The sequence below is a fragment of the Macrobrachium nipponense genome, chromosome 12, assembly GCF_015104395.2.
Source record: "Macrobrachium nipponense isolate FS-2020 chromosome 12, ASM1510439v2, whole genome shotgun sequence".
Lineage (NCBI taxonomy): Eukaryota > Metazoa > Arthropoda > Malacostraca > Decapoda > Palaemonidae > Macrobrachium > Macrobrachium nipponense.
In genome coordinates this window covers 34,501,301-34,523,398 of record NC_087205.1, presented here as the reverse complement: position 1 = coordinate 34,523,398, position 22,098 = coordinate 34,501,301, and the positions used below count along the sequence as shown (strand labels likewise).

The 22,098-nt window shown below is 37.6% G+C and overlaps 1 long non-coding RNA gene and 1 pseudogene across 1 annotated transcript; one reads left to right on the top strand and one right to left on the bottom strand.

Moving 5' to 3' along the window:
• Positions 1–22,098, bottom strand: part of LOC135224485 (AP-1 complex subunit beta-1-like) — a 191,584-nt pseudogene that overhangs the window by 41,873 nt on the left and 127,613 nt on the right.
• Positions 2,833–20,635, top strand: LOC135224989 (uncharacterized). The gene is made up of 3 exons (XR_010316860.1): positions 2,833–2,853; positions 3,252–3,342; positions 20,487–20,635. It is a non-coding gene; the product is annotated as an uncharacterized LOC135224989 (long non-coding RNA).

The following is a 22,098-nucleotide window of genomic DNA, read 5'->3' as shown; positions in this document are numbered from 1 at the left end:
CGAAAGGGGAAAAAAGTTTAGAATTCAAATAACCATGATTTACTCACAAAATCGTGATATCCTTCATTCATAAAAGCCTGAGGCACAATGGTATATGATAGCCCAGTACCCCTCCTGATATACCATATAAAAATGACGTCACGACGACAGTCGAACACTCATTGGTTAAAATGAAATAGTGGGTGGAGCTTAAGCACCTCTCTCGTACAGAATACTGTGTCTGCTACCCATCCAAGCTAAAGAAAACAGCTTTGTTTTTCGAGGAGGGATGAAAGACGTATAAGCGTACATCGCGGTCTTTTATTATTAGACCATAAAAGACGTACATGTGTACGTCCCGGTGGCGAAGGGGTTAATTATAGTTGTTGGGTCGGCCGCCAGTGGTGGACTTCTCATTCTTAAGCCTTAGTTAAACATCCTTAACTTTGGCTAGGTTGGTCAGGTGGTGATATATTTTACTCTTAGCCCTCGTGGTATGGTCAATATGGTGTAGTCACATTGTGGTCACGCTCCCGTTGACAGATCATCTAGCAACTCACCAGCTATACAGGTCACTACCTTGCTGGTGACTCTAGCAAAGCAAAAGCCGACGTGGGTGACAGTAATCACGAAGTCAGCTATGCTAAACTGGTATGGAACCAAGATGTCAGTCATCTGCATGCAATGTGTTTCCTAAATCATTCTATTCTGTCCCTTCCCACCTCCAAAGGTGGGATTCAGCTATATATCTATTGGACAGGTAAGTTTCATGAACAAAATGATATTGTTATGATACAATAAAGTTTGTTCATACTTACCTGGCAGATATATATAATCAAGTACCCACCCACCTCCCCTCAGGGGACAGTGGCACTAGAAAATCTGAATAGAAAATGGGAATGGTTCCTGATACCCGCCTCCCAGCGGCGGGAATGGGTACTAACCACCTGGCCGACCACTGCGTGTGTCGTAAGTTTTGAAATTCTGTCGGACTTCGGAGAATACAGCTATATATATATCTGCCAGGTAAGTATGAACAAACTTTATTGTATCATAACAATATCATATTTCGAAACACATACCTTATGGGAATAATTCCATAAAGGCCAAGGCAAACGGCAACTTACCCAGTCAAACTTTTTTATAATACCCATTTTCAATACTTTCTATGTACTATACTGTAATTTTTTCTAATATGAAATTGTTCTTATGGATAAATAAAACATTAAAAAGGTTTTAATAATTTGAAAAAGTTTAAAATTACACACAGGATGGTGAAAACTCCCACACGTAAACAATGCCACCATTGGGTGCAAGTGTACTGTACGATACAGTCATTTCCTTTAAAAAAACCTTTTGGATGGAATTTCCTCTACCTATCCTCTGCCAAAAAACCTTCAAACTCCTCTATCTCATCCTCCATGAAGAGTTCTTCTGCTGAAGGAAGGCTTTGTGAACCATTTGAGGTTTTGGGGACTAGCGGATCATGCGTGTCTTCACTCTCGTTAGGCCTAGCAAACTGGTTACGAGCGCCTGTCTGTTTATTTGTCCGGCACGTTTCACTATGTAATCGTTTTCATATAAATTTATTCTATGATAAAAAAAGAACTGATGAAAATTCAAAATTTTGTATTAAATTACAATTTCTTAAAAAGAAATGATAAAAATTCAAAATTCAACATGAAATGACAGTTTCTTGAAAAGTTTAGATCGAATGATTCTCTCTCTCTCTCTCTCTCTCTCTCTCTCTCTCTCTCTCTCTCTCTCTCTCAAAAATTCAAAATTTGATATGAAATTACAATTTCTTAAAAAGAAATGATAAAAATTCAAAATTCAACTTGAAATGACAGTTTCTTTAAAAGTTTAGATCGAACGATTCTCTCTCTCTCTCTCTCTCTCTCTCTCTCTCTCTCTCTCTCTCTCTCTCTCCTCTCTCTCTCTCTCTCTCTGTTAATTACTTCTACTAGTCATTTTCATCAAAACCTATTTCAACAATAGAAAAAAATAAATGATCAAATCTGCATGATGCAGATGATCAGAATACACTTCGCAGATCTGAATAATACATATGGCAATGATCATTCATACACACTGCGCTATGACGTCACAAATGCATGAGGCAGAGCCTTCCGTCTTAGCTAATGGCTGAGCAGGAAATCTTTCTCTCGCATTCCCCCTTTGGAGGAATAGTAGTTTTTTCCCTCCAAGCATTCCCCCCCCCTCCCCCACCCCTTCTCTCAGATACCAGCAACCCTCCCACATCTAAAATACTTAAAGACAATAGATTTAATATGTTTTGCAGCACGTGACTCGCAGAATTTGAACGGCTTCGCTATAAATATTTTCATTTTCAACAGATTTTTAAAATTTTACTCTTTTAGGTGAATTAGAAAGCTTCGTATTTGAAGGATTTTGAGCATGAGTAGTAATTTTCAGGAAAGTACATGTTTAGCTGGAGCCAGTTCTTTCTTAGAGGTCATATCCATTGTCTATTATTTGATATTTGAAGGAAAATATTCTTATGTCTGATATAAAAGTGTTTTGTAGCACAAGAACTGCTGCTTTTGTTCATCCACTGAGTCTTAAGATTCAAATCTGGTGTGTGTCCATGTGGCTTGTAATTGTCATTAAATGTACTATTAGCATTTATTCTTTTTTTGTTACTAAAAGCTAGTCTTAACAGTTTTCACATAATTATAAGGTAGTTTGTTAAAGCAAAGTAAGTGGAATTTATATGAGTATAAAGTATGTAGTTAACAGTAGAGAATATGAAATTACATGAGATATTTGCTTAGGGTATATCTATGATTAATATGTTTTTGATATACATTCTTATCATATCTATCTTGTCCACAGATGGCTTATCAGTTACGGGTAAATATAGTTCCCTTCAGTTTCCGTTGTATGGCCATGATCACATCCTCAGTGTCCAGTCTGTATTAGTCATGTGAATCCTTTTGTTTTTCAACAGATACTTAGAATTTTGATTTCCTGGTATGATTTACTAGTGGAAAGTCCGTTACCAGTTAGCTTCCAGGAACAATATTTACCCTTATGTTTTGACCTGCATTGACAGAACTTCTTTTTTCACTTATGCTCTTTGGGCAACATTTTTAGACTTCATTCATTTTGTGTGTATAAAGGTGGCATTTATGGCAATCATTTCATCTGTATTTGTGAAGTTTAGTGCATTTTGTGACCTGAGGTAAATTTTGCCATGCTTCCTTGATTTTTTTATCCCTTTCAACTTAATATCACCCTTTTTATTTCAGCATGTGTATAGAAAAAATGCAGACAGTTAATGACTCGTAAGGATGTAAAAAGATAAAAAGGTACATTTATATGTTGGTGATAGTGATGAAGGTGATTATTATTGTTTTTTCCCTCTTAGTTCTACTATTAGAGCACTTAGTGAATGACAGTTTACAAAATGACAACATTTATTATACAGTTGGTCATCGCTTAATTGTGGATCTGCATTTGTGGATCTGCTATCACGGTTTCAGTTAGCCACAGGTTTTTCCCTGGACCACATATCTTCATAATAAATAGCCTATTCAAGGAATAATTCCATGTCAATGAAATCAATCTTTAACTCTGAGTGGCGAATGAACAAAATGTAATCATCCAGTTTATTATGGTTGTTGCGTTCACAGTTACCTTTATTATTCAATAACCTTTCAAAATTTTAATAATAGTGTAATTACAGTTGTAATAACATTTGGGTTAAAATTAATTTTTAATTCAAAAATCATTATCATTTTGGTAGTAAATAACTTCTTCGAACAATGCAGTTGTACAAACAATAATTGTTCTAGATTATCGTATTATTGTTTGCATATCTTCATAATAAAAGTATATGAGAGGAAAACATTCCTTGGGGAAAGCATTTTCAAAAGACAAAAATACACTTTACAGTATGCATTGATTAACTTTATTTTGGTGTGGTTACATTAATATCACAGTATGGTACTGTAATCAGTAGAGTAAATATTTTTTTTTTATCATAAATGAATATTCATTCACGAAACATTAACATAAAAAATATGTATGAAGATCGCCATAACGTCACCAACCTACAGTCTCGTTCAGAAAATATTTGAGTTAAAAAAGCGCAAATTTAGTGATCCATGTGTCGATTTTATAAATGTTTGTGCTTTTATGTTTAAAGTGTGTATGAAAATATATTAATAGGGTATTTTTATTTTTGTACGTAAATATGATACAAATTAAGGCAGCTTTTGTAACTGACCTCCAGGTTATCAGAGGATGTTTTTTCACGTTCATTCTTGACCGCCGCTGTTCCGAAAAGTGCATTTACAAAGACTTCATGTGGTTATATTTTATTAATTTGGGAGCTAATTATAACTCATTTTATTAATGAAACTACAGATTTTTGTTGTAATGAAACTTCAGCTTTTGTTATAAGTTTTCATGCATTTACAGTGGTACCTCGACATACAAAAGGCTCAACTTACGAAAACTCGAGATACGAAAGCAAACATGAAAAATTTTACAGCTCTACATACCAATCAAGATACGAAAGGTTGTTGCTGTAAAGTCCTGAGATTCGTCCGGACCACCGAGAACAATTTTAAAACTCCCGCGCCGCCAGCTAAGTAAACTCGCCACCATCCTCCCACTCTCCCATTGGTTCCTGATGCTAGTCACCCCATCCTGCTCTCCTATTGGTCAGCATCTACCCCTTGTGCTTTAAGTATTCTGTTGGTAAAAGGATGCTGTAAATTGAAAAACTTATTCATGCAACACATTTAATAAAAAAAAAAACATTAGGTAAAGATAGAATAAAGAATAAAAATTAATGGTTATTATACTGTTTTGGTAGTTTCAGTAGTTGAAGAGATAATGAACATTTATGGCTTACTGTGTGAAGTGATTGCTTGCCGATCGTTCGATACTCATAAGTGCTGGTAAACAGAAGTTTGGAAGCTTTTTTTTTTTTTTTTTTTTTTTTTTTTTTTTTTTTTTTTTTTTTATAGTTAATGGTTACTTGACCCTTAAACGCCGAAGCGGTAAAAATAAAAAACTCCCCAGAATTCCGGAGCCGGTTTGAGTGAGCGCGGAAGCGGAAAAAAATAATTTTTTCAAAAAATCCCAGCGCGCTTAGTTTTGAAGATTAAGAGTTCATTTTTGGCTCCTTTTTTTGTCATTGCCTGAGGTTTAGTATGCAATTCTCAGAAAGGAAAAATAATATCATTATCATATGTAAATAATGCGATATATGGTAGCGAAAAAAAAAAAATTCATACATAATTGTATTAAAATCACGCTGTGCAAAAAACGGTAAAAGCTAACGAGTTTTTTTTTTTTTCGTTGTATTGTACACTAAATTGCAATCATTTTGATATATAATACATTGTAAAACAATAAAAGCAACACCAGGAAAATATTATCACAATATGTACGAATTCGTAATGTGCGGACGTAAAAAAATATTTTTTTCAAAAATTCACCGTAAATCTCAATATTGTTCTAGAGACTTCCAATTTGTTTCAAAATGAATACAAATGATTGAATATTACGATACTGTAGAGTTTTAGCTTACAATTGCATTTTTCGACCATTTCGGTAGAGTCAAAGTTGACCGAACGTGGTTTTTTTTTTCTATTTATCGTGATTTATATGCAAATATTTCGAAAATGAGAAAAGCTACAACCTTCAAATATTTTTCCTTTTATTTTACATGAAATTGCGCACATTTTCATATATAAAACTCTATGAAATGCCTAATATGAAACGGAGCAAATTTTCCGAGAATTCGATGTACGCAATTCGGAGATTTATGGTGGAGAATCCACGCGCGGAGGGAAGGAAAGTTTTTTTCATAAATTCACCATAAATCGAAATATTGTGCTAGAGACTTCCAATTTGTTGCAAAATGAAGGTAAATGATTGAATATTACTAAAATATAAGAGTTTTAGCTTACAATTGCGTTTTTCGACCATTTCAGTAGAGTCAAAGTTGACCGAACGTGGTTTTTTTCTTATTTATCGTGATTTATATGCAAATATTTTGAAAATGAGAAAAGCTACAAACTCAATTATTTTTTGGTGTATTCTACATGAAATTGCGCACATTTTCATATATAAAACTTTATGTAACGGCTAATTTAAAATGGTGCAAACATTACCACAATCACACGCATGATTTTTTCAGAAGAGTTACCGCCTGCGGACGTAAGGAAAAATTTTATTTTTTTCATAAATTCACCATAAATCGAAATATTGTGCTAGAGACTTCCAATTTGTTACAAAATGAAGTTAAATGATTGAATATTACTAAAATATAAGAGTTTTAGCTTAGAATTTCGGTAGAGTCAAAATTGACCGAAGGTTGAAAATTTGTCACTTATCATTTTTTATATGAAAATATTTCAAAACTGATAAAAGCTACAACCATGGGTTGTTTTTAGTTGTATTGTGCATGAAATTGCGCACATTTCCATATATAAAACTTTATGTAACGGCTAATTTTAAAATGGTGCAAACATTACCACAATTGCATGTATGATTTTTTTCGGAAGAGTTACCGCGCGGACGTAAGGAAAAAGTTTTTTCATAAATTCACCATAAATCGAAATATTGTGCTAGAGACTTCCAATTTGTTGCAAAATTAAGGTAAATAGTTGAATATTACTACAATATAAGCGTTTTAGCTTACAATTGCGTTTTTCGACCATTTCGGTAGAGTCAAAGTTGACCGAAGGTTGAAATTTTGGCATTTATTGTTATTTATATGGAAATATTTCAAAACTGATAAAAGTTACAATCATGACTATATTTTTGTTGTATTCTAAATGAAATTGCGCACATTTTCATATATAATATTTCATGTAACGATAATTTAAAACAGTGCAAAAATTATGTCAAAGTGACGAATAATTTTTGAGATGTGTCACTGATACTTTTTTTAGTGCGATAAGAAAGAAATTCGCGCTTGCGCGCCTGCGTAACGATTGTAAAAAAAACAACGCCTTGATCCGTGAACTCCCAGCATCCCCCAAGTTTTTGGCTGGTAGACCTATAAGTATTTTTTTTCCGCGAATTTTTAAAAAAACTTTGAGCCGACGTATGGTACGTCCATTCGGAATCGGGGGAGATTTTGACTCGACGTTTAATACGTCCATTCGGCATTTAAGGGTGAATAATTATTTGAAATGAGTACATGCAATACATTTAATAAAAAAAATTGTGAATTAGATATAAAAATATAAAAATAAATCAGACTGCCAGCAAATACGTATTTTTTAGAATTCTTCTGTTTTAATATTACATTACGTATATGTTTCATTATAGCTGTCAGTAACTCTGTACGTATCTCCATTAGGTAAAGATAGAATAAAGAATAGAAATGAATGGTTTATTATACTGTTTGGTATTTTCATTAGTTGAAGGAGATATACTAATGAAAATTTATAGCTTGCTGTGTCCTAGGAAAAATGATTGCTTGGCGTTTGTTCGGTACTCGTAAGATGGTAAGAGCTGAATGTAAACAATCGATTGGAAGTTTTTTGTGTGTGTGTGTGTGTGTGTGTGTGTGTGTGTGTGTGTGTGTGTGTGTGTGTGTGTGTGTGTGTGTATTATAGTTAATGATTAATTAATAATTTATTTGAAATGAGTACATACTGATTATTTATACATTTTATTGGCATATTCTAAGCTTTTAGCTTCTTGGGTCTAGATGTCAGAATCATAGACTAGGCTACAGTAGCAACCGCTAACATAGGCTAGGCTTATGCTAAGGGGACATATGCTAAAGTCCTAATATATGCAGTAAAAATGGGGTTGTTTGAACATTACATGCAGTTGAATATTACTCAAGTATGTACAGTATTTTGCCTTTTTGGAGTCATATTTCTTCCGTCGGATCGGCGTCGTAACCCTAGAACATGTGTTTTAGGCCTGGAAATATAATTTACTGGGGTGTGTTTTTTGGAGGGCTTGGAACGGATTAGCCATTTTACATGTAAAATGTGGTCCAAGATTCAAAAACCTCATGATACGAAGGGCGCCTCAGAACGGATTAATTTCATATCTCGAGGTACTACTGTACGTTTAAAATGTGTATGAAAAATGTATTACAGGGTATTTTTTTATTTTTGCACATAAATATAATACAATGGCATTATGCATGTCCATTTGAAGTCTTTGTAACAGCCCTTCACATGATGAAGACAATAGGTTGTTCAGTCGCACCTGAATAATAAAATTTTAATTTATATAATTGAATCACATTTTATAACAAATTATATCTAAAATTGTTGCATAAATTGATTTTTAAAAAGACTAAAACTTGCATATAGATTTGAATTTTGCAACACTGCCAACTTTTGTTTGTTTTTTCCATGGGATAGAAGTGGAAAATATAACTGTGGAACTCGGTCGATATTTTGCTTTGTTACTCGATTAAAAAATTGAGGTACGACTGCATGAGCTCGAGATGCCGCATAGTGACAAAAATTAAGATAAGCACAAAATAAATAGTAAATATGCATCTTTTCCATAAATCTTTGAAAAAGTTATACATTACTTCACTGTATCCAATAATATTGTATGTATTCATCTATTATTGTATTATAAAAAATACTTCGGTAAATGTAAGCTAGTATTCCGCAGAGCGGCCAATGTTTTGGTTTGGAAATCAGCTGATGGCGAATATGAGTTTGTTTCGCCATATTTAATGCAATTCTGAGCGAATTTTCTTGCTTCTAGTTAGCATAAATGAATATCTAGATACTTGACCTTAATTAATATGAGACTAGGTTATTTTTCCTTATAGCAACATGTTTTTAGGTGAAATATGACTTGAATATGTCTCTTTGTGATTGTGAACTAATTTTTTTTTTTTTTTAAGTTTACTTTGGCAGCAGCTTATTTGGTAAAAAAATTATGTGATTCCGTTTGCAATTTTCCAAATTTATATCATCGTAATACGAACTTTACGTTATTTATCTTATATCGGCGTGAAACCAACAGTAAAATGTGTTCTTTCAAGCACATTAGTTTTGATTAAAATTGTTTTATTTCAATTTTATCTACGGTTATGTTTGATGGCTTACGTTTACGAGAGTTTTATCTGCGATGCACGATAATGGTCATTAGCAAGCTTGAACAGTTTTCTCAGCTTCAGCTATAGCTAGGTTTAAATTTAACAGTATATCTCCCAATTGATCTTTGATCTATATTGATCTTTGATATATATTGATCTTTGATCTATAGCGAATAAAGTTATTTCATTAAGATATCTCAGTCTTATTCTACGTAACGTATTTATATTTAACAACTACAGTAATAGTGTACTATAGTACAATGATTGAAATACGAGCCAAACGGATGTTGTTATCCAATTCGGTTATACTTCGAAAAAAAAAGTTGTTTCTCGTTCGGATTGTTCATGGCTGTATAATGTTAAAAAAAACCATGATTTCATCATTCTCTTTTGTTGTTTTTGAACTCATGTAACTAGAAGATGGGATAAAGTTAGGCTATTATAATTTAGTCTCATAAAATCGGATTATCTAAGACGAATTATTGGAACTTGAACACTACAGCTACCTGTACACTGTATAAAACCTTATTATAACTTTTCATACTCTAGACACCCCAAAGGATTAAAGTTAGGTTTTTTCACTTTACAGTACATATTTATATAACCTATAATGTACTGTACGTACTACTGTACAGTATATTCTATAGTACTATACTGCATAAGTATAATTTTACTTATTGCGCCATTGTGGGATTATGCGCCGTTTGACTGGTCTGGGGCGCTGTTAACTGGTCTAGTATTCGGAAGATGATGTGCTGCGGCTGTAGGCTTTAAAGAAGCCTTAGCGTCGAAAATCGGTTGGCGCTGGCGGCCAGGAATGGATCCCCTGCCACTAACCGAGGGCCGCCTGTATTGTAAAAGAGAAAAAAGATGAACACAGTTTAACTTTTAGACCCAGTAGGCTATCGAATACAAGTATAAACTAGATAATCAGTCAGTTCGAAGTAAGAGCATTTGTTCGATAAATGATACAAAATTTTCTTGAAAATTTTATTATTCGAAAAACGGAAATTTCGACATCAGAAACGTTCAACAAACGAGGTACCAATGTATAAAAGAACAGATTGTCCCCGACATTTACTATAGGTACATGTTGCCATTTTTTTTAATTCTTTCTCTGATTTACTGAACTGTGCTTCATTACAAGTTTAGTGGTTGAATCAAGGATTATCACACATTTTAATAGTTATAGGTATAAGCCACGAAGGAAAGATAAACAACGGAGTTTCTGCAAGATCTTTCGACTCAACGTCCTTTACTTAGCAGACGAACTGACTTACATGAGAAATTGAGAGTACAGGAGAGGCCGTATAAGTGACAGATAGGGATTATAAAGAGATTAGTACCTAGAATCCAACACACCTGGAGAATGAGTAATCTTTCCAAACAAGCACAAACATGGGTACAATTCAAGAACAAAAAGATTAAGTCCAACTGCTCAAACACAGGGAAAAGACAATTAAAGGATTATACAGGGCAATAGCTGACCACATTCAAATCTTTGGTAACAAAAACTTATTCACAAAAACATATTAAACGTACATATACAAAGAAAATATCTCTAAGGCAACTAATTTGTATTTAAGTCTGTAATTATATCTTTGAGGCCATTCTTAAACATGTCACAAATACAAGGGTCTAAATGAAACAGGCCACGACTAATATTAAAATTACAATGGGAAGTAAGTTTGTATTATGGCAGATTCTAAAGATTTTGTGCTAAGACATCTTTTGATCTTGCAATTACTGAACTACCAATCCAATTTATCCGGTGGTTGTTTTCACTTAAATGAATGAATATTGCATTAGATGTTTGCCCAGTTTTGACAGAATATTTATGCTGTTTTAATCTTACTTCTAAGCCCTTGCTCGACTGTCCAAGATAAAAAGAGGGGCAGTCCATACATGGAATTTTATATATTATGTTGTTGCTTTCCCTGGGGTCATTTTTATTAACATTCCTTTTAGTGTGTTATTATAGGAAAAAAACAAGGTTGACCTTAAAGGCTTTTAACAATGATTTAATGGTTTCAAATCCATTAAAATAAGGCAAACTGAGAATGTTCTTAGAATTTTCTTTCTCCGTGTTACTTACACTATAAAACTTTTTGTGGACTTTATTATAGCAATTATTTAATATATGTGAAGGATAACATAAATCTTTCCCTATTTTTCCTATGTATTCAGTTTCTTGATCCAAATATAGGGAACTGACAATGTGCAATGCTCGTAAAAACATAGAAGATAAAATTGATATTTTGATGTGAAGATGGTGGCCTGAATAGAAATTAATATAAGTTAAGGTTGTTGGTTGGTTTTCTATAAAATACTGAATTTACATTGAAATGGTTCTCTGTGTATCAAAACTTCTAAGAAAGGGAGGCAATTGTCTTTCTCCAATTCTAGAGTAAACTTAATTGATGGTACCTGGTTATTTAATTTAGAGAGTAAATCATTTACATCAATACCAGCAGGCAGAACAGCTAAAATATCATCAACACAACATATCTATACCACTTTATAGGAATATAAATATTAGGTAAATAGCATTTTTCAAAGAATTCCACTTACAAGTTTGAGAGGAGTGGTGATAAAGGGTTGCCCATTGCCATGCCAAATATTTGGTGATAAAATTCACCATTGAATATAAACTTACAATCACAAATGCACAACCTATTGAGTGAAATAATGTGACTTACAGGTAGAGGTAATTCATGCCGAGTTAGTTCATTACCAAGATATTCTAAAATAGAGTCTATAGGGACTTTAGTAATGAGCTCCATCAGCTGATTCTCAGAACATAAACAAAAGACAAAAATAGACTTTTATAACTGTATTTTGCTGTTTGTTCATTAGTATTACAATATGGTACTGTAATCATTACAGTAAATCATTTTTCATCATAAATGTATTCATTCACGAAATAGGTAGTTTTGTGCAGCAGCCATAACAGGAAAGGAATTATTAGCTAATATACTTTTGTTTGCAGATCTGATGAGGGGGGAAACTGAAAATAGGCATTATAGAGACAAACCTTAAACACACAAAAACAAAGGTGAATAAAATGAGCAAGGGAGCAAATTCAAGGACAGCTCCCTTCTACTGCTACTAATAAAAGCATGCAATGTGTTTGCTATACTAGTTTTAATTTGCAATTTGCAGTAAGTGCATGTGTATCATCAATCAACATAAGCTAGGCTGGATCAATGGCGAGTGCCCATATGATAGTTTAAGGTATATTTGGTGTTTGAACTAGTATTAAAATAGGCAGTTAGCCTTTAAGAATTTTTATAGATAGGACGTCTTTGGTGTTTTAAGTGTAAAAGTAGGCAGTTCCCAGCGATTACTGAGGCCCCACCGTATTGAGTTGTACCCATTATAAATCATATTAAGAAAAATTAATACATGTAACTACTGTACTTCAACATTTGAGGTCCCTTACATCACACAACAATGGAGTTAGTGATGGTGTTATTATAACTTAGAGCAGTGTATGTAGTACTGCACTTGCCAACATGGGTTTCATATGTGCATTGTTAATAATCTATAGTTAAACATGCAAGAACTTGACAACCCTGGATGTAATTGTATTGAGAATATGTTCCTTGCCAAACCCCAAGAGGGGAAAAGCTGCATTAAAGAATATAAAAGCAATATACTTATATATGGGTTTAAGAAGGGTAATTGAACTATTATTAGGATATAATAGCCCTGAGAAGCTTGTGTATATGTATATGTGTTTAGTGGGAAATTGTCCTTTCTAGACAGTTAAAGTGTACAGTCAGTGTGTGTGCTTGTGGTATTGGGAACTGATTCCTTTGAAACTGGGAGTTTATGAGTTTATGGTATTTTGGTGGTTCTTTAACCTTCTCCCTCGTCTTCCATGTTTCAGAGCATTTCAGATATATTGAAGTTGATGGTAAATTTTCTGACAGTTCTCTTTACTGAATCACTATTTTCATATTTCATTAGAGTTGATACTAGTTGTGACATATTCCTTATTTTTTATATTATAACTTGATTAACCGGAGCGGCTACAGTTTACCGGGCCCACCCTATCTTCAACCAATTTTCTAGTTATGACCTACCGCTAGATGGCGGTAAGTTCTGACAAGAAAATAGGTGGAGGGATACACCAAAAATGGCAACAAGACAAAAACTTATAAAAAAAAATTTTTAGCGGTCAATTTTTGGACATTCCTGATTTCAGTTTGGCGTGGCGGAACGGCACTTCACACCTTGTCTGCATCGTGAAAGATTCTTGGCAAGCACATTTGTTCTGGCAAGCGTGAATTTTTGCGCTGCGCTTGCTTGCGAAAGGGGTTACAGGGGACAAAATTTTACTCCTAACCTCTAGTTATCGACGATGTACTCCTAACCAAGAGAATCCTACTGTGTCGGGTCGAGGTCGAACTACTTACCTATGCGGAGGGATTTGGTTGTTGCGTAGTTGGGCCCGTTAAACTGTAAACTACCCGATTAACCGTTAATGGATGGATACCCTCGCACGAGTAGTAATAACAGGTTTTTAGGTGGTGAGTAATATCATTATGTGGCAAAAGATTTGGGGGAATCGGGCAGGAAAGAGGGGCTGTTAATTCTATAGCCCATAGATTCAATAATGACAACTTTTAGACTGGCTAAGATGAGAGATTGGGCAGCTCAGGAGCTTAGTTGTGATCTTGACTTCTAGAAGGATGTATTACTGCATCCCTGTCTCACATGAAGTCTTTTATGAATTTGTTTATAAATATACCAAGGGGTTGCTGTTGGTTTTAGTCATTATCTTTTATGATCGCATGTCAGTTATAAAAGTACTGCGTCTTTGTTCTTGGCAAAAAGTTAAGTATATCTTAGATTAGCATCTCTCCTAGGGCTGCCCCAAAGGATTAGATATTTTTAGGTGGCTAGGAACCAATTGGTTACCCTGCAATGGGACCTACAGCATATTGTGGGATCCAAACCATGTTATCCTGCAAAATTAGTTTCTAATCACCAGAAACAAGTTTCTCTGACTCCACATTGGCAGAGTGGTGAATCAAACTCGGGACTACCAAATCGGTAGGCAAGCACGTAAACCACTTTCATTCTTGGTAAATTTACATGAATATTTTAAAAACAAATATGCTCAGAATTTGTTACTTATTTCTTATCTGTTTTGATATTGTGTCAGCTGTAATTATAATTTTACAAAATAAAATAAATTTATTTATTTAGAAAAAACATATAACTTAGTCAAATTTACGGTCGTCTTGTAAAAGAGGCCCCACAAGGTCTTGTTCCAACCCAGGATATGAGAAGGGCAACTAGAGGTGATCAATTAATGTTAAGACCTCAGGTTTGTTATCTATGAAAAATACAAATTGATTAAAAATTTGTTATTTGTTAATACATTGAACAAACCTTTGGTCTTGACAATAGGATAGACTACTTGGAGTGAGGTACACCTGACCACCCTTCCTAAAAGATCCAGTTGTAAAGAAGGGGTCTGAGCTCATGAGAGAATTGATAAATTGAGTATCTAAAAACTCAGCCTGCTGGTATTAAACACAATGAGACAAGTCCAGATTCATTGTTTTCGTGGAAGGTAAAGAGAGAACTGTCTGTTCAAGCAACAAACCATGTAGGCCACAGGGGTTTATTACCACCCCTCCCTCCCCTTGCCAGAGAGAGGAGTAAGTGCTACTGAGAAGCAGATTTGTCTATTGTATAGGAACAAACCAAATAACTACAACCAGTATGGCTGCCACACTCACCGGTATCAGACCAGTTCCAGTATATGACATGTCTATTCTTCAACTTGCCCGCAGGAAGAAGAAAGGAAAAAAGAGAAAGGAGACCAACAAACTGTCTCTCCCACACAATCATCTTAGGTGAGATACAAACTGTCCCTCCAGGGGCACTGGATGAGCTACACAACTTATTGGGCAGGCACCACCGGACCCAAGGAAAAAGTGTCCAAGGACCTGTGGGGAATGTCCTTCAGATAAAAGGAAGTGAATATGGTTTGCTGAAGCCAGGAACCAGCATTCAAAGTCCTATGAACCGACAAGTTCTTCTTAAATGCCAGAGAGGAACTCATTCCTCTGATGTCTGTTTAATCACCTCACGGAGCCAGAATGAAATGGTGTTCTTGGGCACTTCCCTTCTGGACCAGCCTGTGCTAACAAAAAGTCTAGGACACCTAGGCCTTAGGTAATGAGTCCTTTTTAGATAGTAGGGCAGAGCTCTGATGGGACAAATCAATAACTGCTGTGGATCACTGCTCACAGATTCATTCAGGGAGGGAACTGAAAACAAGGCAAATCTATCATCATGCACTGAGGGATAAATTCCAGGACAAATTCAAAGGCCACAGACCCCCAACCCCTGGTGTGTTTAACATTATAAGTCAGGCTATGAAGTTTTCCAGCTCTCTTCGAGAAAGCGAAGGCCAGCAGGAAAACTATCTTAGTCAGATTGCTGTCTGACGATCGACATGTGGCTCGAATGGAGCTTGAGCGAGACTACACAGGACCAGAGTAAGATCCCACGTCGGAGGTCTGAGTTCTCTTGGTGGACAGGATTGTTTAAAACTCCTGAACAACAACGAGAGTTCCCAGGATGAAGAGATGTCTATACCCTTCAGGCAGAGGACCATCTCTAAGGCAGCCATGTAGCCTCTGACAGCTGAGACAGAAAGATTGGAAAATCCGCTATTTGCTGAACAAAAGTTCTGAGTGGAAACCCCGTCAACGACATCAGTCACAGTAGACAGCCACTTGCTCTGGAAAACCGCTGACGAAAACCTTGTGAGATAGCTGGACATCAGGCCCGCTGCTTTGCGAGAAAAGGCTCTCTCCCGCAGGAGATACTTGACAGTCTCCAGCTGTGAAGCTATAGGGACCCTACCGATTGGTGGAACTTTTTGACGCGATACTGGCAAAGAAGGTTGTGCCATGTTATAAATTTCTCGGAACCTCTGCAGAAGAGACAGGAAGTCTGGGAACCACTCTGCCTGTGGCACAGAGGTGCCACCAAGGTCATCCTGAGATTCCTGGAATTCATTACTCTGTTCAGGACCTGATGGATCAGGCAGAACGGAGTGGAGCATACACCTTGAGATTGTCTCAAGGATGCTGTAGAGCGTCCTCCACCAGAGCAAGAGGATCTGGGGTCACCAAAGAGTAGACTCCAGCTTCCTGTTAAAGTGAGTAGTAAAGAGGTCTAACATGGGTCTTCCCCAAAGGTGAAACAGCCTGTCCGCTACATCCTGATGCAGAGACCACTCCATACCTAGGACTTGACTCCGACGACTTAGCTTGTTGGCCACCACATTCCTCCTGCCTGGAATGTACCTGGCCATGAGCTCCACCGAGTTGTCGATCGCCCACTGGTGCATCTCGAGACACCAGCCCCTCTCTGTTTGTTCACATCAGAATAACAGGGGACCCTCTACCCTCCCGGAACTCCTGCAGACCTAGGAAAGCCACTTTCAACTTCAACACGATGTGAAGCAGCGTGTCCTCCGCACTCCAAATACCCGAAGCCAGTAGATACCTTGAGATGAACACCCAACTATCGATGGAAGCATCCGAGAACAGGAGTAAATCCTGAGGGGGTGAATATAGAGGGACTCCTGCTGTAAGATTCTGGTTCCAACCACCACTGTAGGTCTCTTCTCACAGAAGTACCTGTTGCTGAGGGGAATTGCCTGCTGGGGACTAGAACTTCTGCAGTCTCCACTGCAGACAGCAAACATGGAGTCGACCATGAGGCACCAGCTTGCTTCTTGAAAGATGATAAGATCCCGAGAAGAACCTGCCCCTGGAGAGCTGGCTGTTCAGATTGTGCAAGGAAGGAGCATCCCATAGACCTGAACTTCTGCAACCTCTGGTCTGATGGAAAAACCCTCAAAGTTGCTGTATCTATAGTTATACCCAGGTAAAGAATCCTCTGGCTGGAAGCAGATTGGACTTATCCAGGTTTACCACAATGCCTAGGATCTAACAAAACGAGAGAAGATGGTCCCTGTCCCGAACCAGCTTCTCTCTAGAACTTGCTAAGACCAGCCAATCATTGAGGTATCTAAACAGGTGAATCCCTTGAGCATGAACCCAAGTCGAAATTAAGGTAAAGACCCTAGTGAACACTTAAGGGACTGTAGTCAAACCGAAGGAATGGACCTTGAACTGGAACAGTTGCTCTCCAAGGCTGAAGTTAAGGAGTCTCTTGGACGAAGGGTGAGCTGGAATCTGGAAGTAAGTACCCTTGAAGTTTATTGACAGCATAAAGTCATTCTCCCTTATGGCTGCCAAAGCCATTTGGGGTGTCTCCATTCTGAACCTTGACCTACTCTGCCTTAGAGGAAGAGGTGGAGGGCAAGAGCGAGCCTCTTAATTCGAGACTGCCTGCTGAACCAGCCTATCCTTGGTATTTGCACGCCCTCAGTCTATCGCATTTTCTAATTGCATTCTCAGGAAGAGAAGCTGTGATTCCAGGAGGTCCCCATTACAGAGAGACAACAAGGACTCAGAATCCACCGAACCTGCCACCTTCAACAAGGCCGCATCCCTCCTAATCAGGAGCAGGTTGGCCCACAAATTAGCACTGAGGTGACCCAGGTAAGAGATGGTTTTAACCCCAGACTGCAGCAACCTGATAAAGGAGGGCGAGCTAACGGAACCCCCATCAGAGTGACACGACGCTATCCTGGCCACCTCAGTAGACTCCAAAGTAGAAGCCTCTTGAGAAGTCATCAATGGTCCCTCAGACCTTACCTGATCCAGGGTCAAGCCAGCTTTAAAACTGATCATGTCCAAATTAAGGTGTCAGGCATCAGTTAAACAACAGTAGTTGAACAGTACTTCCTATGCTGTATACGAGAGGAGGGGGAGAAGCTTAGATGACCTATTAGAGTGCAGGGAGCCATCCCAACCCAAGACCAAAGCATTAATATGCTGCAAAATTGATTGTGTATGCTCAGAACAAGGGAGCTCAAACAAAGCTCTAGTATTTGCCTCAGACCGAGCAACGCCTCTATGCCTGTAGAGGTCATGGAAGACTTGAGTATGTGTCCTCCCCTCAAGATTATTGAACACACGAATAAGATCAATAACCTCTGAAAAAGAAGACGGAAACTCTTGACTCCCCCTCCTCTGGCTCTGGTAATGGAGAACGATGACATGAAGTTGACAGCTGAGAAGGATCCTCAACCTTCCCTAAGGCCACTGGAGAAACTTCCCTTAGAAGCCGGACATCACCTTCCGCTGGCAATACTGAGCCCTCGAACAACGGAAGATCCCGTGAAAAAGGGCTCCGGCACATGGTCGAGCAACGAATCACATACACTGCCTTGAGCCGAACCACGTACACAATCGTGTGACGAACCATGTATACAGCCATGTGACGAATCACATACACAGTCGTGAGATAAAGAACAACGCACAAGAGAACGACCCGGAAGAGATTGGCCATGACAAGAACAAGCTAGACCCCCAAAGCTAACTTGTAAATGAAATTACAGTAACTTTGATTTCATTTGAAAGTTAGTTTAATACTTATATAAAGACAACTTTTTTCTCTATCTTTCTCTTTCTCATTTGGAGTTAGTGGTAGATTATTTTTAATCAATTACTTATTTTTACCTTTACTGTATTGAACTGTAAATGCGCTGTTCTAAAACAGACACAATCGAGAGTTGTATTAGTCCAAATAAAAAGCACTGTTTGTTCATGAAAAGGAATTTCAGAACAAAGAGAAAGAGACAGAATAAAGAATTACTTAAATGTAACTGAGAAGACTTCAAAAAATAGATCGGTCGGTCAAAAGGGGGAAAGAAGAGAGAAATACATAGTAGTATGCAGAGGGAAAAATTCTGTAAGAAGGGGATGCTGAATTGTCCACCCAGGGAGGCGAGAAACCCCCCTAAGAAGGACAAGTAGATACCCTATGGTGCTCCCTCTTCTTGTAGAAAGCCTTCCACTGCGATACAGGCCAGAAATGACATTCCGGGCAAGGGTTAGTGATAGTACAAAAATTGGAACGGCACCTACTGCGAGTGGTATGGGGGTCAGTAATGGAAGGCGCCAAAAACCTTGAACATGGAAAACCTGAAACACCCAGACATGCATTGATGGGCCCTAGAACTCTTGGCGGAATCCATGATAAAGGACAAGCAGGCACACACATACACTGAAAGCAAAGCTCAAATAAATCAAGGGCTAACAAATAAACTGGCTTGGGAAGGAGAGCACAAAAGCAAGCACCACTCTCCAAGGTGGTCAAAGAAAGACCCACGTGTCACGAGGTTCCAAGCCCGGTTGGTGACTAGCTTCCACCTTGTATACACATGAGTTGCCAGATGCCACAGATTCCTTGCTTTACAATTTTATATTGTTTTAACTGGTTTCCAGCTGGCACTAGAAGATTATCCTATTGTTAAGACTGAAGGTTTGTTAGCTATGAAAAATACAAATTGATTAAGAATTTGTAATTTTTTCAACTTCTCATGGAAGGTTGGGAAAATATTTTAGAATTTTTTTTTCGTACACCATGTTCATTTGCATATCTCCATCTCTCCTTTGATGTGTTTTTCTAAATTGGCCAACCTCAAAGTTTCCCCAGCCTCGGGTACTGCATATGTAATACATATTATCATTGGTTTTTAACTATGAACAGTGAAGATGGAAGAGCAGGTACAAGAGGGAAGTATTGGTGTGTTGTTGCGAGTAATGCGCTAAGGTTGTCATGTCAGCAACTGCAAAGACTAAACAACAAGTTTAGTATTTATCTTAAATAACAACAAAGTTAATCTTTCTTAGAGTCAGATGTGACCCTTTGTAATATTTAGTACTTAATTTAGCATTATCTTTATTTTACAAGTCTTTAATCAATTTCAAACTTTTCTAATTGTTTGTGCGTATGTTTGTTAGTTTGCAAGCGAGTTAGGTGTTGTGCACCACTAATGAACTGATTCAAAGCGCAGGTCATAGAGTGAAGATCATTCTTTTTGTAATGAAATCACTCAAAAAATAAAAATTGGATATGTTATTTCTTTAATCATCTCTCTTTACAAACTGGTGATAGCTTAAAGGAAGTGTTACAAGACATATTGGTTTTTTACCCCAGTTCCTAAGGGTTAGTATGTAAAAATATTCTTGAATTGAAGTGGGTGCTTTCATTCCGATAAACAAAACGATACTGTTTTAGGTATTACTCGACCATTTCTAGTACAAGCTTGATGGCATTTCAGGTAAATTGGTATGTTCACAAGTTATTACTGCACGGATGGAGCATTCCCATGTTTCTTATAACTTCAGTACTGCCGAGATTTTTTCTGCTAGGCCATTAGTATATCACTCACCTTAGAAATTACTTGGCTGCTTATTAAAATGATTCATGCCGAGTGATTAATGGTAATATGATTATATATTTCTTCTGTTTTTGTTTACTTCAGATGGGATATCCAACAAGTTACAGAGTTCTAATGTGTTCACAATTGCCAAACGTAATGTGGAAGGCCAAGACATGCTCTATCAGTCAATCAAGCTCACAAATGGAATTTGGGTTCTCACAGAACTTAAAGTTCAGCCTGGCAATTCTACTTTTGTGGTAAGTCAGGTAAATTTTTTCTTTTATGAAATAGGGAGAGAACTGCATATATTGACAGAATTCCTATTAATTTGATGTAAGTTATTACATAAGAAGTTGTTTATAACTTTGTAAAACTCTAGGGCTAGTCATAAGCATTTTGAGTTTGAACTCAGTAGTGGTATTTAAAATATTTTTCTGGGCGATTGGCTCGTGTCGCCAGCGAAATATCCTTTAATCTATTATTTCTAGGGTAAATGTACTAACACATACCAGAGAATAAATAAAATAAAGAAAAAGGTCAGTATAACTGACTCGCTCACCCTCTAGGAGGGTGTCGGTATGAACACTAGGCGAGTGAGACCACTACCACGAGCCAAATGCCAATAGAAATCTCCCACTACAAAACCCTCCAAGAGGGGAGCCGTCCCACAGAGAGAGCAGCTCGTACTACTACTACTCCATCCCATGCTTGCGACTGCTGCGCCTCTGGTGGCCATCCTTTTCAGTTAGCTCACACGAGTCACACGTGTTATTTTTCTCTCTGTGATTTTTGTGCCCTTTCTTCGGATTTTCGATAATGGAGCGTGCAGCTATTGCAGCAGCTAAGTTAAGTACTAGTATTTACGGTTAGCGAGTTTTTTCCGTCCCCGAGACAGTATTTTGCGTTTTTTATTTGGTTACAAATACGTTCTCGGGGGCTGGAAGCATGGCAGCATGGTCCTGCCGCATGTTGGGTTCGTTCTTGGTCTCCCATACCTAGAACATCCCTTATTATTTACGCTCTATTTTGATTATCCGCGTCGTTAGGTCTACTCAGGTTGTCATACATGTATGTATTTCACCTTTTGTAGGCTTTTTCTATCCAGACCCTAGTCCAGGTTCTTAGTATCGGCCCCTGACTAGCTTTGAGTGGTAGACTCGCCTTCGGGCTAGTCGCACACTCCTGGATTTTTTCTCCTGCTTTTTTACCTTCTTTCTTTCATTTTTATTATATATATTTATATGTTTTGTCACTGTGAGGTTAGTTAGCGTCTGGCTTAGCCTAGGTCCCGGCTCGTAGAGCCTAGTCTACCGTTGATCAGTTCGGTCGCTTCCACATAGCTTCTCTCTGATCAGTTGGTTTAGGCCCCATGGGCCTATATGCTACCGCTTTTCAGTTCAGGTTGCTTCCCGATAGCTTCTCTCTGATCAGTTGGTTGGCCTAGGCTTGGTTACCGTATCTTAGTTTACCGCCTCGTGGTCACTACGTGATCACGAGTCAGCCAGACGCCTGCCAGTCCCCCTCCCCCTCCCCCCTCTCCCGCTCTCCCATAGAGTCGGGTGGGGGTGGGTCGGTCTGTCCTTGCTCGCCCCGCATGCCCGAGCCTGGCTCCCCCCCTCTCCTTCCACCGGAGGGACCTGGGAGTCCGACAGTCCCTGACTGGTTCCGACCTCTCCGCTTCTCGGCTCGGCCCGGGTGGTACGTTGTGGGGGCC